Source organism: Carcharhinus amblyrhynchos, chromosome 4, assembly GCF_965287045.1.
Source record: "Carcharhinus amblyrhynchos chromosome 4, sCarAmb.v2.hapA, whole genome shotgun sequence".
Taxonomy (NCBI): Eukaryota; Metazoa; Chordata; class Chondrichthyes; order Carcharhiniformes; family Carcharhinidae; genus Carcharhinus; species Carcharhinus amblyrhynchos.
In genome coordinates, this window is record NC_137327.1 from 63,046,316 (window position 1) to 63,062,712 (window position 16,397).

The following is a 16,397-nucleotide window of genomic DNA, read 5'->3' on the forward strand; positions in this document are numbered from 1 at the left end:
GTGTCGGCTCCCAGGGTGGGGGCCGGCGCAATTCATGTGGAATTTGCCCCCAGTGGCCCGATCTTTCGCGCCTGCAAAGGTCCTTCCCAACTTGCAGCGCCTGGACTTGTGCCAAACTCTGAGAGTCTGATCTCAGTGGCCCAAAACCTTGGACATCCTCCTTAACCTTAATTCTCAGGGTGCTGTCCCTGCTCTATACCTGTTAACACCTTGTTCTGTCAGGACCCCTAGTGGGCAGTTAGTCTGTGGTCAGGGGTCAGCGGAATGCAAAAATAACACAATCAATCACAGTTTGCGATCCCAGTCGCCCGCCCAAAAAGAAACTTAAACCCACGTTACCGCTGTACAGCTATCAAACGGACCCTGTTCACAAGTTCAGATCGCGGCAGCCACGAAACACTGCTCTGACACTGGGACACTAATATTCCGCAGGTTCGATGAAATGAGTAAAGATACTCACCTAGTGCCAGGAGACGGCGTTCCAGCGACGGTCGCGATCCCAGACGAGCCCCCAATTGTTAGCGCGAGTGGGCGAACACGACCACTACGGACTCAGGGTCAGGTTCAACAGTGGTACAGCTTTATTTTTTTTTATGTCGGCGGAGGTGCAGTCAGGACATACAAACCGAACTGTCCCGAAAGCATTCTAAAGACCCGCCGCAATGGGTTACAGTTATACCTGAACTTCGATACATTGTACAATTCAAATGCTAATTTTTTTTTACAAGTTTTCGATTCTGACCATCCTGTTTCGATGTCTTCAAGTATTGTAATGATGTTTTTAAGTGTGTGTTAATCGTTTCTGTCTGATGGGTTTATTAATAGTCTAGAATCTCTGGTGTTTGAACAATGGGTGTTTGACTATTCTCAGGAAGTTTGTGGGGCCAGGGATGCTTCCTTAGTTATGCTAATCTTTAGGTGTCTCCGTAGAGGGTTGCTTGATTAGATCAGAGGTGCTGATTTGGTCGGACGGGGGTGTAGTTTTAACTTAGTTCCTGTAGGTGCCATCCTGTCCGGTTCCCTTTGTGTGCTAGCCCTCATTTGCATTCTAAAAGTATGTCCTTGCCTGCTAGTCTGTGTCTGTTCCCTTGTGACCTTTAGTGGGGAGGCTCTGAGTGCAGCTTTCGTCTGCTTCCATATTGTGTACCCAATTTCATAAAATTTGTCGTCCGATAACAGCAGCCTATCACTTCATTCATCTAGTTAATAGCTTGACATTGACGTGTTCAACTAATGATCAGTAATTCCTCCAAAATCCTTTTGTCCCGGTTTGTTCTGAGATAGAGTACAGAAATGCGATAGAGAATCTGGTGAACTGGTGCGGCAACAATAATTTCTCCCTCAATGTCAACAAAATGAAGGAGATTGTCATCGACTTCAGGAAGCATAAAGGAGAAGGTGCCCCTGTCTACATCAGTGGGGATGAAGTCGAAAGGGTCGAGAGCTTCAAGTTTTTAGGTGTCCAGATTCCCAACAACCTGTCCTGGTCTCCCCATGCCAACACTATAGTTAAGAAAGCCCACCAACGCCTCTCTTTTCTCAGAAGACACAGAAAATTTGGCATGTCAGCTATGACTCTCACCAATTTTTACAGATGAGCCATAGAAAGCATTCTTTCTGGTTGTATCACAGCTTGGTAAGGCTCCTGCTCTGTCTAAGACTGCAAGAAACTACAAAAAGTCGTGAATGTAGCCCAATCCATCACACAAACCAGCCTCCCATCCATTGACTCTGTCTACACTTCCCGCTGCCTCAGCAAAGCAGCCAGCATAATTAAGGACCCCACGCACCCGGACATTCTCTCTTCCACCTTCTTCCTTCGGGAAAAAGATACAAAAGTCTGAAGTCATGTACCAACTAATTCAAGAGCAGGTTCTTCCCTGCAGCTGTCAGATTTTTGAATGGACTTACCTTGCATTAAGTTGATCTTTTTCTATACCCTAGCTATGGCTGTAACTCTACATTCTGCACTCTCTTGTTTCCTTTTCTACGTTTTGTCTGTATAGCACGCGAGAAACAATACTTTTCGTAGTATGTTAATACATGTGATAATAATAAATCAAATAATAAATCAAATCAAAATTTGGATTTAAAACAGATCGCTTTGTTCCATGGCTATTTCATGTTTCCTGCTACGTTATAATTTTTCTTACTAAAATCCTCTGTCATTTCTTAATTCACCTCCTCATGTAAAATGGCAGTAGAATGGTAAACATCTAATACAAGTAACATTACATTGCACACATTAACATAGATGTTAATCGAGAATACAATGTTATAGACCATTTCTGGAAATTAATGAAGCACGTGAATAAGTCCTACTCCCCAAAAACATACCTGGATAGTTTTTGTTCTTCAGTATATCTAGATAATTAGCATTACACAGGTGCAGTGAAGAGGGAAGAGGTCTTAGCCGCACATCCCACACAGGAACGCAATTCTTCAGCCTCCATGCCACATGTTTCTTGGAAGTGGGAGGTCATATGTTGTTCATTGGTGGCAGGATTCTCTGTTTCTGCCGCTGTCAATGAGATTTCCCATTGATGTCAAACCATGCCACTGCAAACCTCATGGGAGGGAGCTAGATAATCCTACCAGCATGAACGGCCAGATAATTCCCCCCTGAATTCCCTGGAACTTTCTGAATGTACATGAATGGTGGCACCTGCAACCATTGATGTAGACATGGCATTACTGTTTTAATGAGACAGTAGAGGACTTTCTCAATCTATTTCTTCAACTTCCTACAGCTACACCAACTGTCTTTGCAAATCGTTTGTGTCACTATTCAGTTTGTACCTATCGTAAGAACATAAGAACATAAGAAATAGGAGCAGGAGTAGGCCATCCAGCCCTTCGAGCCTGCCCCGCCATTCAATAAGATCATGGCTGATCTGTCGCTGCTCAGTTCCACTTTCCCGCCCTCTCCCCATAACCCTTAATCCCCTCTCCTATCAAAAACCCATCAACCCGTGTCTTAAAAATATTTAGCGAGGCAGCCTCCACCACTTCAACGGGCAGAGAATTCCAGAGATTCACCACCCTTTGAGTGAAGAAGTTCCTCCTCAACTCCGTTCTAAACCGCCCCCCTTTTATCTTGAGGCTGTGCCCCCTAGTCCTACTGTCTTTTTTGAGCGGGAAGAGTCTTTCCACCTCTATCCTATCCATCCCATTCATCATCTTATACGTCTCAATGAGATCTCCTCTCATTCTTCTAAACTCTAACGAGTACAAGCCCAGTTTATTCAGCCTCTCCTCATAGCTCAACCCCCTCAACTCCGGTATCAGCTTAGTAAACCTCCTCTGCACTCCCTCCAAGGCCAAAATATCTTTGCGCAGGTGCGGCGCCCAAAAATGCACACAGTACTCCAGTTGCGGCCTCACCAATGCCCTATACAGCTGCAGCAAGACCTCCCTACTTTTATATTCAATCCCCCTCGCTATGAAGGCCAGCATCCCATTCGCCTTCCTGACCACCTGCTGCACCTGCAAGCTGGGTTTTTGCAACTCATGCACAAGGACCCCGAGGTCCCTCTGCACCGTCGCCTGCTGCAGTTTTTCGCCTCGTAAGTAATAGTCCTTCCTACCATTTTTCCTACCAAAGTGGACCACCTCACACTTGCCAACATTAAATTCCATTTGCCATTTCCTGGCCCATTCGCCCAGCCTATCTAGATCCTTCTGCAGACTCTCAACACCCTCCGCACAATTTGTCGTTCCCCCAATCTTGGTGTCATCAGCAAATTTCGACACTCTACACTCGGTTCCCTCCTCCAGATCATCTATATAAATGGTAAAAAGCTGAGGCCCCAGCACCGACCCCTGGGGCACCCCACTAGTCACCATCCGCCAATCCGAATAGCACCCGTTGACCCCCACTCTCTGCCTCCTATTTGACAACCAATCCTCTATCCACGCTAACACCCTACCCCCAACTCCATGTCCCTCGACCTTCTGCAATAACCTCTTGTGAGGCACTTTGTCAAACGCCTTCTGAAAATCTAGAAAGATCACATCCACCGGCTCTCCTCTATCCACCGCCCTAGACACATCCTCATAGAACTCCAGTAAATTTGTCAGACACGACTTCCCTTTAATGAAACCGTGCTGCGTCTGCTCTATCAAGCAATTCCCTTCAAGATGCTTTGCAATTTCCTCCTTAATGACAGATTCTAACATTTTACCTACCACAGACGTTAAACTAACCGGCCTATAATTCCCCGCCTTTTGCCTGGCACCCTTCTTAAACAACGGCGTAACATTAGCCGTTTTCCAATCATCCGGCACTTCCCCGGAATCCAGCGACGTTTGGAAAATAACCACCAAGGCATCCACTATCACCTCCGCCATTTCTTTCAGAACCCTTGGATGCATTCCATCCGGTCCTGGGGACTTGTCCACAATCAGCCCCTCCAGTCTGTCGAGCACCGCCTTTCTAGTAATAGTAATGTCATTAAGACCCTCCAGTCCTACCACCTTTCCATCGCTAACACCCGGCAAATTATTCACGTCCTCTTCCGTGAAGACAGAAACAAAAAAGTTATTCAATACCTTAGCCATATCCCCATCCCCTACCACTAGGTCCCCTTTCTCATCCTCTAAAGGACCAACATTCACCCTAGCCAGCCTCTTCCTTTTTATATATTTATAAAAACTCTTGCTATCCTTTTTTATATTAAGCGCTAGCCCAGCTTCATAGTTTCTCCTACCCTTCCTTATCAACTTCTTTGTCAATCTTTGTTGACATTTAAACCTCTCCCAATCCTCTTCTCGCCCACTACTCTTAGCTACTCTAAATTCCTCCGCTTTTAGTTTAACACTTTCCTTCATCTCCTTTGTTATCCACGGCTTATTACCTCTCCTCCTACTATCCTTTTTGACCATCAGAATAAATTTCCGTTGAGCACCAAGAAAGATCTCCTTAAAGATCCTCCACTGCTCCTCAACAGACCCTCCCTCCAACGCGCTCTCCCAGTCCACATTTGCCAATTCTTCTCTCATCCTACCGTATTTCCCTCTATTCAAACAAAGGACGCGTGTCCGGGAACCTACTTTCTCCTCCTCCATCTGCACCAGAAACTCCACCATACAATGATCACTCTCCCCAAGAGGATCCTTCACCACAAGGTCCCTAATTCTACCCGCTTCATTACATAGCACCAGATCCAAGATAGCTCGCTCCCTCGTCGGCTCCAACACACACTGTTCGAGGAAACTATCCCGGCAGCATTCCAGGAACTCTTCCTCGAGCCCCCCACGTCCAACATGGGTCGACCAATCAATATGCAGATTGAAATCCCCCATAACTACGGCCGTCCCATTCCTGCACGCCGCACTTATTTGCGCGTTAACAGCCCGCCCCATCTCCAGATCATTATTCGGGGGCCTATAGACGACACCCACCAGCGTCTTCCTCCCTTTGCTGTTCCTAATCTCCACCCACAACGATTCCATCCTCTGCTCCTTGGCTCCAATATCATCCCTTGCTACCACCGTGATGCTATCCTTAATCAGTAGAGCTACGCCCCCCCCTTTTCCCTCCTGCCTATCCTTCCTAAACACTTGATAGCCCTGTACATTCAGCTCCCAGTCCCTGTCACCCTGCAGCCACGTCTCTGTAATGGCCACCAGATCGTATCCATTTGTGTCGATCTGCGCCATCAGCTCATCCACTTTATTCCGAATGCTTTGTGCATTCAGATAAAGTGCTTTCATCCCAGCCTTCTCCTGGACCCTATTTGCCGCAACGCCACCAACTATACTCACGCCCCCTACTCCCTCTATTATTGGGACATCCTCGGCCTCTTCCCGTACATGTACACTCTCCTTAACTTTAGACCTCGTAAGGTCACCTACCCTCACACCCTCCCCCCCCCAATTAGTTTAAAGCCCTGTCTACAGTCCTCTTTACTCGATTCGCCAGCACTCTGGTCCCAGCACGGTTCAGACCAACCCCATCCCTCCCGAACAGGTCCCACCTACCCCAATACTGGTGCCAATGTCCCATAAATTCAAACCCATTCCTCCCACACCAATCCCTGAGCCACCCATTCACTTCCTTAATCCTGTCAACCCTACGCCCATCTGCACACGGTTCAGGCAGTAGCCCAGAGATAACCACCTTGTCGGTTCTACTTTTTAATTCCATTCCAAGCTTTTCATACTCCCTCCCCAGATCCTCAGTCTGCATTTTGCTTACGTCGCCAGCACCCACATGTACCACAACGACCGGATTCTCACCCTCCCACTCCAGGTTCCTCTGCAGCCCAGCTGCGACATCCCGTACCCGAGCACCAGGCAGACAACACACCCTTCTGTGCAATTTGTCATTGTGACAAAGGACAGTGTCAATACCCTTCACCCCACTATCCCCAATAACTACTACATTCCTCTTCCCTTTCTCTTTGCCTATGTCCTGCTGCATCACTGTACCGTGTGCAGCTTGCTCACCAACCTCACCTGCCTCGTTCTCGTCCAACTTGGAAGCAAGGACATCAAACCTGTTATGCAGATTAAGAGGCTGAGGCCTCCGCTCCTCACCCCCCTTCCTCTTCCCAGTAGCCCCCTCTTGTCCCTGACCCTTAGAGTTAGCCAGTCTAGGGGGGGTGGATGTCACTTGCACCCCATTGACAATGGCACCCTCTCTCCCCTTGATGAGCCTCAGTGCCTGTAGCTCAGAGGCCAGCTCATTTACCCTGAGCTGGAGCTCCTCCAGCAACCTGCACTTACTGCAGACATGGTCACTGGGATGAACCCTAGGGTCCACCAGTTCCCACATCATACAGAAACCACACATCACATGCCCCTCCATTATTTACTGTAGTAGTTTTGAAAAAATTTTTTTTTTTTTTGTTTTTCAAACGAACTCACCTGGCCTTTTTTCTTTCAAGCCCTTTTTGATATTAAGCCCAAGTAGCTCACTCTGCTTCCCTCTCACTCCGCTGCCCGTTCAGACGCTGCCCGCTGTCTACACCAGGCCTCCTTTTAAACCTGGCGCTGATTTAAATCTGATGGCCCACAACTGCCTGTTAACCACTCCCTCAGAATTCTTAAAGCAGTAAATACAATAAATAAATGCTTTAAACAGTTCTACAAAGAACAAAGTGCTTTAAACTTATTTTAAACTGGTTTTTAACAGGTAAAATCTTAGCTCTCTCTCTGCTCCTTCACTCGTCTGCTCCAGCAAACAATGGAAGGCTTCACCTTAGATTTATCAGATTTACAGCAAGTAGCAGATGAGGAAGTAAGAACATAAGAACAGAAGAAGTCGGAGCAGGAGTAGGCCATCTAGCCCTTCGAGCCTGCCCCGCCATTCAATAAGATCATGGCTGACCTGAAGTGGTTCAGTTCCACTTTCCCGCTTTCTCCCCATAACCCTTAGGTTTCTGATAGACAAGGGAATTATCTACCCGTGACTTCAATATATTCAGCGAGGTATCCTCCACCACTTCAATGGGCAGAGAATTCCAGAGACTCACCACCCTTTGAGAGAAGAAGTTCCTCCTCAGCTCTGATCTAAACTGCGCACCCCCCCCCCCCCCCCCCCCCCCCACAACTGCCTTGTCTTGAGGCTGTGCCCTCTAGTCCTGCTATCCTTTCTAAGCGGGAAGAATCTCTCTACCTCTACCCTATCTATCCCCTTCATTATCTTATACGCCTCTATAAGATCCCCCCTTAGCCTTCGAAACTCCAACGAGTACAGTCCCAATCTATTCAGTCTCTCCTCATAGGCTAACCCCCAAACTAAATCTACCCATTTAGTTATGTATTGTGTAAAAAACCTTTTCCTCCTTTTTTTTGCCAGCTACCTTAAATCAGTGTTTCCTGGTTGTCAATACTCCCACCAATGGAAATATTTTCTCTCTCCCCACTCTGTCTAGACCCCTCATGGCCCCTCTCTGTCCCCATCCCATCCCCTCCCCACCCCACCCACCACCACTACCACTGGCCAGCCCCAATCGCCCTCCCTCTCTCACCGATCCTGATTGCAGAATGGCGGCAGGACAACCCCCAGTGGGCTCTGCTCCCTTCTGGTCGGCCTCCTTGGTGCTGCCTGATGGCCAGTGGACTGTGCCAAGGTGCTCCTTGGGCAGTGCCATTTTGCCCCTTGGGTAATGCCAGAGTGCCAGGCTGGCGCTGCCCAGAGGGCACCCTTCCCCCCCCTTACCTCCAACCATCATGGAGCAGTCTCAATGGTCCCTCTTCTCTCCAGGAGGTTTGGGCTGCCTGTTTCCCCATTAGGCAGGAGTAAATCCCACCGGAGGGAACCATTCCCGGCAGGTGGGGAGACGTAGCAGTTCCGGAGAATTCAGTCCTGGGCCTGCTAATCAGATGCAAATATTAATTTCAGTATTGAAATCAGCTCTTCGCCAATTTCCAGTGTGAAGCTGGGTGACGCTGAAAATCTCAGTGTTGGAAACTCGTGGAGGCTGTGGCGTCCAGTGAGAAGCTTGTGAAATGGCCACACTGTTGTCTCCTGACCCATTGCACTGCTCAAGCAGCGCAGTGGGCTGGGAGAATCTCCCCCGAGGATATCATTTAAAGAAAGAGAAACCATTAGATGTTGATGTTCAGAGGGTTTTGAGTACCCTTGTACAAAAAACACAGAACATTAACATGTAGATACTGCAGGCAATTATGAGGGCAAATGATATGTTGGCCTTTATTGCAATGATGTTGGAATACAAGGGCAAGAAAATCTTTTTATTTACTCATTTGAGGGTTATGATCATCACTGGCCAGACTAGTATTTATTGTCCATCACTAACTAATCTTGAGAAGGTAGTGGTGTGCTGCCTTCTTGAATTACAGTCTATTTAGTATAGGTACACTCATAGTGATGTTAGGGAATGACTTCCTGGATTTTGATCCAGTGACAGTGAAGAAATGGTGAGAACGTCCCAGTGATGTAGAGATGATGGTGTTGGACTGGGGTAAACACAGTAAGAAGTCTGACAATACCAGGTTAAAGTTAATAACAAATCCAAATAACAAGTTAATAATAAAGTCAATAACAAAGTTAAATCCAACTGAAAACCAAATAAACCTGTTGGACTTTAACCTGGTGTTGTGAGACTTCTTACTGAGAATGTCCCAAGTCAGGATACTTTGTGGTTTATTGTGGAATTTGCAGGTGGTTGTGTTCCTATGCATCTACTGCTTATTGTCCTAGGTGGTTGCAGTCACATGTTTAGAAAATGTTGTCAAAGGAGCTTTAGTTGCTACAGTGTATCATGTAGATACTACACACTGCTACCACTGGTGTTAGTAATGGAGGAAGTGAATGTTTAATGTAACTGATTGATCTTGCTGCAATTGTTGAGACAAGATCTGTTGTACAATTTTGATCTCCATACTTAAGGAATGGTATACTTGTCTTAGAGGAGTGCAACAAAGATTAATTGAATTAATTCCTTGGATGAGAAGATTGATCTATGAGGAGACATTTGGTCCTAAGATGTCTGAAACGTAGAAAACTGAAAGGGGATTTTGTTAAAACATATAATTTTCCTGTTGGAGAGTCTGGACCTCAATCTTAGATAAGTGGATGGTTATTTAGGACTGAGATGAGAAGATGTCTCTTGATTTGCAGGGTTGTAAATGTTTGAAATTCTTTACTTCGAGTGAGGGATGTTCAGTAGGTTAATAAATTGGAGGCTGTGAATCAAACAATGTGGGGAATGGTGGGAGAGTTATGGTTGAGGGTTAGCCATGATTTTATTAAATGGTGGAGCAGATTCGAGGGGTCTCAGGGCCAATTCCGACTTATATTTCTTATGTTCCCTGTTGACATGTTATTCATCCATCGCCATCGATGAGGACCTCGGCACCATTAGTCACTTTGAGGCTGGATGCGATGTGTCCAAAGATGACTGATCAGGCCAAGTTGGGCACAGAATGTCCTGGCATATATTGGACAGACTTGTGTAGGAACTGTAGTTGTTGTGCTGGTGGCTCTGGACTTGCTCAGCTCGCGCTTAAGTTGTGCTTCAGCAATGCATCTTGCTTTCTACGCTTGACAGCCCTTGTGAATGAGGCAGCACCAGGTAGGGCAGTTTTGTGCCAGCGTTTCCCAGGTGGTCGTGTCTATGTCAAGCGACTTCAAGGAGGCCTTGAGTGTGTCGTTGTAATGCTTCTTCTGCCCTCCATGCGAGCGTCTCCCATCAGAGAGTTCCCCAAAGAGGAGCTGCTTGAGTATTCGCTCGTCCGGCATATGGATGACATGCCCTGCCCACATCAGCAGTATGTGGACTGATGGTAGACTTGTTCTAGAGAGAACTTCAGAGCCTGGTACTTTGTCTTGCCATCTGATGCGTAATATTCTGCGAAGACAAGTCATATGGAAATGATTGAGCTGTCTTGCATGCCTTCGATACACAGTCCACGTTTCACAGGCATACAGGAGGGCAGTGAGTACCAAGGCATTATAGACCTTCAGTTTTGTTGCTGGGCTGATTCCTCGATGTTCCCATACAGTGGAGCGCAGTCTACCGAAAGCAGAGCTTGCCTGTGCTGTTCTGCAGTTAACTTCTGTGTCGATTATCACTGCTTGGGAGAGGGTGCTGCCAAGATAAGTGAACTGGTCCACTGCCTGTAGTTTGATTGTGATTATGAGTTCTGTGTACGGTGCACGAGAAGCAGGCTGATGCAAGACTTTGGTCTTTTTAATGTTGATGGTGAATCCAAAGTTGTCACAGGCAGTGGAAAATTTGTCATACTGACTTGCGTCTCTGGCTTTGAGCCAGTATACAGGGTGCAGTCATCGGCAAAAAGGAAATCTCTCAGAACAGTCTCCTTCACTTTGGTAATAACTTGGAGTCTCCTCAGGTTGAAGAGCTTCCCATCCACTCAGCACTTGAGGCTGATTCCAGCAATACTGTCCTAAAAGGCATCATTCAGCATGGCCGTAAATATCATGCTGAACAGTGTAGGTGTGAGCACACAGTCATGTGTGATGCCTTTGGTGACTGGGAATGCCTTAGAGGATTCTCTGCCTCCAGTACTCTGGCCATCATGCCATCATGGAACTGGCGTACCATCTGAATGAATTTGGGGGTGGCAGCTGAACTTTGACATGATCTTCCACAGGCCTTGTCGGCTGACAGTGTCGAAGGCTTTCGCGAGGTCAACAAAGGTTGTGTAGAGCTCACAATTCTGCTCCTGACACTTTTCCTGAAATTGGTGCACAGCAAAAATCATGTCCATAGTCCTGTGACCTTTGCAGAAGCCACACTGTGACTCTGGAAACAGGCCCAGCTCCAGATGAGTGACCAGATGATTTAGCAGGACTCTTGCAAGGGTTTTTCCTGTGATGGAGAACAGTGAGATTCCTCGGTGGTTGTCGCATACTTGCCGATTGCTCCTCCTCTTGTAGAGGTTTACGATGGACTTATCTTTAAGTTCCTGGGGAATGGATCCTTGATTCCAAAAGGACTGGAATAACTCAGTGAGCTTCTCGATAAGTACAGGACCAGCAGCTTTGTAGATCTCTGTGGGTATGGCATCTGTCCCTGGGGCTTTGCCACTGAATAGCTGGCTGACAGCTTTCATGACTTCGGCTACTACCAGTCGGTCATCCATAGCGCTGTTGATATCAACCTGGGGAATCCTGTCTATTGCCTCATTGTTAATGGATGATGGTTGATTGAGGACGGCTTCAAAGTGTTCAACCCATTTCTGCAGGAACTGAGCCCTCTCTGTAATGAGAGTTGTACCACCTGTACTCAGAAGGAGGGGAATCCAGAGAGATTGAGGTCTGTAGAGAGTGTTGAGAGCTTCATAGAAGCGTCTCAAGTCGTTTATGTCAGCGTATCCCTGTATTTCATCGGCCTTGGCGCTCAGCCAGGCATCCTGCATTTTACGCAGTTTATTCTGGACTGGCTTGCGAGCACTGGTAAAAGCATTTTTCTTGGCAGCAGATGATGTGTCGCTCTGACGGGCCCGATGAAGAGCCTGTATCTCCTCATCATTCTCATCGAACCAATCATGCTGCTTGCGGGCAGAGGGCCCGAACATCTTCAGTGCAGATGAATGGACAGCATCCCTGAAACGTTTCCAGTCATCCTCAGCGCTGCCTGCGAGGTGTAGGTCAGCAAGCTTGATTTCTAAGTCTTCAACCAATGCTGAAGCTACGCTGGGATTCTTTAGCTTGGTTGCATTAATTCTTTTCATAACCTTGCTTCCTTCTGGTTGCCTCTTGGGTCTGATGCGGAGCTTCATTTTGGAGACAATGAGCCTGTGATCTGTCCAGCAGTCAGCACCACACATGGCCTTGGTTATTCTGACATCCTGCCTATCTTTTCTCTTGACAATGACATAGTCGATAAGATGCCAATTCTTAGAGCGGGGGTGCATCCAGGAGGTCTTGTTATGGGTAGGCAGGTGAAAGGTTGTGTTGGTGATGAGGAGGTCTTATGCTGCACAGGTCTTCGTTAAGAGTAGGCTGTTACTGTTACACTTGCCCATTCCGTGCCTCCCAATGACTCCTGGCCAGATTGCAGAGTCACAGCCTACTCTTACATTGAAATTGCCAAGCAAGATCAACTTGTTGCTACTGCTTACTGCTGATAGAAGGGTGTCTAGTTCTTCATAGAACTTGTCTTTCATCTCGTCCATTATGGGGGCATAGGCACTGATCAGGTTGGCTTGACTTCTGTTCTGTAGCAGAAGCTGTAATGTCATAAGCCGGTCGTTCACACCCTTGGGTAGACTAGCAAGTTCCCGAACAAGGTGACTCCTGACAGTGAATCCAATTCCAGCATCACGACACTCATCGCTGCCACGACCGCTCCAGAAAAAAGTGTATCCACCTCCAATTTCAGTCAACTGACCTTTGTTGGCAAGACGATTTTCACTCAGGGCTGCAATGTCAATGTTATATCTTGCAAGCCCTCTGGCAACTAAGGCTGTTCTTCTCTCTGGTCTGTCTGCTGTAGGGTTATCCAAAAGCATGAGCACGTTCCAAGTGCCAGTGGTGAGCGGTGTCACCTTGTGTTTTGTTTTGTTTGTTCGACTGCAAGATGGGATCTACGCCAGCCACGGTAAACTGGCCAGGGTGAGGTGAAGCAGGCAATGTTTAGGGCACCTTTTCTAGCCCCTTCCTCATTCTACGGCGGTGAGCAGCGCGTTCCTGAAGAGGACTGCTTAGTCACCCAGGTAGACACCGAGTTCCACTGCTGCTTCGGTCAGCAGAAAATGACAATTAGACCTGAGCCGCCTGTGTGCAGGTCCGTGACTATAGCTCCCAGTGTATTCGCACCTACTGCATCGTCGCCCGCCCATCATCACAGGACTTCAAAGGTTGAACAGGACGATGATGATGGTAATAGTGTGGAGATTAGCACTTGATTTGGACTAAGGTGAGGGAAAGTTGCGCAGTGTCAGCCTCACTCTCTCTTCCCAATTCCCACCTGGATCCAGTGACAAGACTAGAGTCACGACGGCTGGAGATGGGACTAGGCGCAGTGGATGACCAGGACGTCTTCTGTATCTTGTCCTGTTCTTTGCATTCCACGACGCTTGCAGAGACCACCTTCTTGGTCATTGGATCTTCCATTGCTCTGGTCCGCTCAATCCGCTGGAGTCTGTCTTCACATGCTGGGATTGACATCTCCCTATCTCACTGAGGGTTGAGACCTGTCGGTTACCTTCACCCGGTTTAGCTGGCTTGTCGAAGTCATTGCCCGGGGTGTGGCCGCTGTCACGTGCAAACAGCTACGGGAAATCATAAGTGAGAGCTGAGTGCCAGGTGGGGACAAAGGGTGGACAAACTGCCCTGAAAAGGACGTGACATGTTCCCCCACCAGAGGTACTACCCCTCCCTGACACCCCATACACCCTGTTGACATTCTACATTGCACATAGCCCAAAACCTTTGTACTGTGTCTCTCTTGGAGCATTTTATGTCCTAAATGAAATCCTGGGTTATATGACTCTTTAAGTTCTGGGTTTTATGTCCCCATTGGAGCCTCATCTTAAAAGTCCCTGATGTAAGTCTCGTATTTTACAGGGCCCTTAAGAGTGGGCTGGCAGATGGACATGGGGTAATGAAGAATTAAATGAGGTGCCTGTTGCCACTCCACCAATGCTGGTATTTTCTTGCAGTGGGAAAGGTGGCTGATGGCCCTCAGGCAAATTAAAATCCTTGAGAACCACTTAAACGTATTTGTCACACGGGGAATTTTGTATATGCTGATTATCTCCTTGTATTATTGAGATGCCATCTTGATTGAACACCTTTTCGGTCATGGAGGGACCCACAGAAGCTCCCAGTGACAAGGGCCATTCCCTCAGTAACACCCCACTCTTCCTTCACAGATGACCCACCTTACCCTTCACTGGAGCCTGCCTGAATGATACCAGCACGCCCCATCGCTGTCCTAGATTCTTCTTTGTTAATACTGGTCCTACCTTGCAGTTTGAACAGTGAGCACTTCTTGTTGTGGTGCTGCAATGTCTGAAGAGCTGGCAGGCAGCTGTTATAGATGGGAGCATCAATTGCAGGTAGCTAGTTGCCTACTTATAGTAAAATCTAGTCAGGTCTCCCAGAAATGGCTGAGGCAGGGTTGTTTTCAACTTTTTTGCTGATGGGAAATACTATTGGCAACTTATAAAATCCTGAGCTCTGTCCCTCTTGATACCTGCATTATCTGCCCTTGCTGACAACTTGTCTTCTCGTCATCTGTCGAAGACGTGAATTACTTGTTCCTATTGTTATCTGACAACAAATTTTATGAAATTGGGTATACAATATGGAAGTAGACTAAAGCTGCACTCAGAGCCTCCCCACTAAAGGTCACAAGGGAACAGACACAGACTAGCAGGCAAGGACATGCTTTTAGAATGCAAATGAGGGCTAGCACACAAAGGGAACTGGACAGGATGGCACCTACAGGAACTAAATTAAAAAGTACACCCCCATCCGACCAAATCAGAACCTCTGATCTAATCAAGCAACCTTCTATGGAGACACCTAAAGATTAGCATAACTAAGGAAGCATCCCTGGCCCCTCAAACTTCCTGAGAATAGTCAAACACCCATTGTTCAAACCCCGGAGATTCTAGACCATTAATAAACGCATCAGACAGAAACGATTAACACACATTTAAACCCATTGTTACAATACTTGAAGACATCGAAACAGGATGGTCAGAGTCGAATACTGTAAAAAAAATTAGCATTTGAATTGTACAATGTACCAACTGCAGGTATAACTGTAGCCCATTGCAGCGGGTCTTTAGAGTGCTTTTGGGACAGTTCTGTTTGTATGTCCTGACTGCACCCCCGTCGACGTTAAAATAAAGCTGTACCGCTGTTGAACCTGACCCTGAGTCCGTAGTGGTCGTGTTCGCCCATTCGCGCTAACACTATTGAAACCCTACTTTACATTCCTCCCTTAAAGCTCTCTATTCTTTATTTGTGTTGAAGTCCTGTAATGTATGCCATTGTTAAAGCCTTGTGCTCTATATCCTATTTAAGATAGGAAGGTATGGCTAAGCTTGGAATGGGGTTTTGCTGTAGCCTGTACCATGCTCTTCTTGATGGTCTACAGTTTCTTATTATGATGAGTGCTAAGAAGTCCCCACATTCATTGGGGACTCCTCTGCGCTGACCCAAGACTGTTAAGCACACTCTCGAATGGATACAGGCAGTCTCAATGAGGTCTGGACTCGAAAGCAGTTTGAACTGAAGTGGTTTTAAAATTCCTCGTAATGAAAATTATAGAGTTAAACGAAATGGGAATTGAACTATTTTAGCTAAAGAGAGGCCATTTGACCGACTGTGCCTGTGCTGGCTCTTTGATTTGCTACTTCAGCTTCCACCATAATTCAGTGCATATGACGTAGATATTCATTTCACTCTCATCTAAAATTTTAATTGAAGTGTCAAATTCAGTGCATTTCATTTCCCAGTTTGTTGCGTGTACTGACAGCATTTACACCTACACTGGACTGCAGTGGCTTAAGCTGGCAGCTCACCTCCACTTTCTCAAAGGCAGTTCAAGGTGAGCTTGCCAGTGATGCTCAGATCCCATGAAAGAATAAAAATAAACTTAAAATGATTTAAAAACAGAAAATGCAAGAAAACCTCAGCAAGTCTGGCTAGCAGCATCTGTGGAGAGAGAAACTGTCAGACCTGCTGAGAATTTTCAACCTTTTCTCTTTTTATTTCCAGCACCGGCAATATTCTGCTTTTACTTTGATGTGATTGGCTGGTTACCCCTTTTGGTGACATATTTGTTGCCGATTGGCAAAATATCCCTTAACCAAGCACTAAGTTCAAATTGATGAGAAATCCATAGCATGGAGATCACCAGATCTCTGCAAGTACCTTTCTTCACTATTGAACATGAAATACAGGCTATTGTGTTTCCAGCACAGTTCATATTATCAGCCTT

The 16,397-nt window shown here is 46.7% G+C and overlaps 1 protein-coding gene across 1 annotated transcript in view; it reads left to right on the plus strand.

Moving 5' to 3' along the window:
• hydin (HYDIN axonemal central pair apparatus protein) overlaps positions 1-16,397 on the plus strand; it is a 1,114,396-nt gene that overhangs the window by 706,229 nt on the left and 391,770 nt on the right. The gene's annotated exons all lie outside the window — the stretch shown is intronic.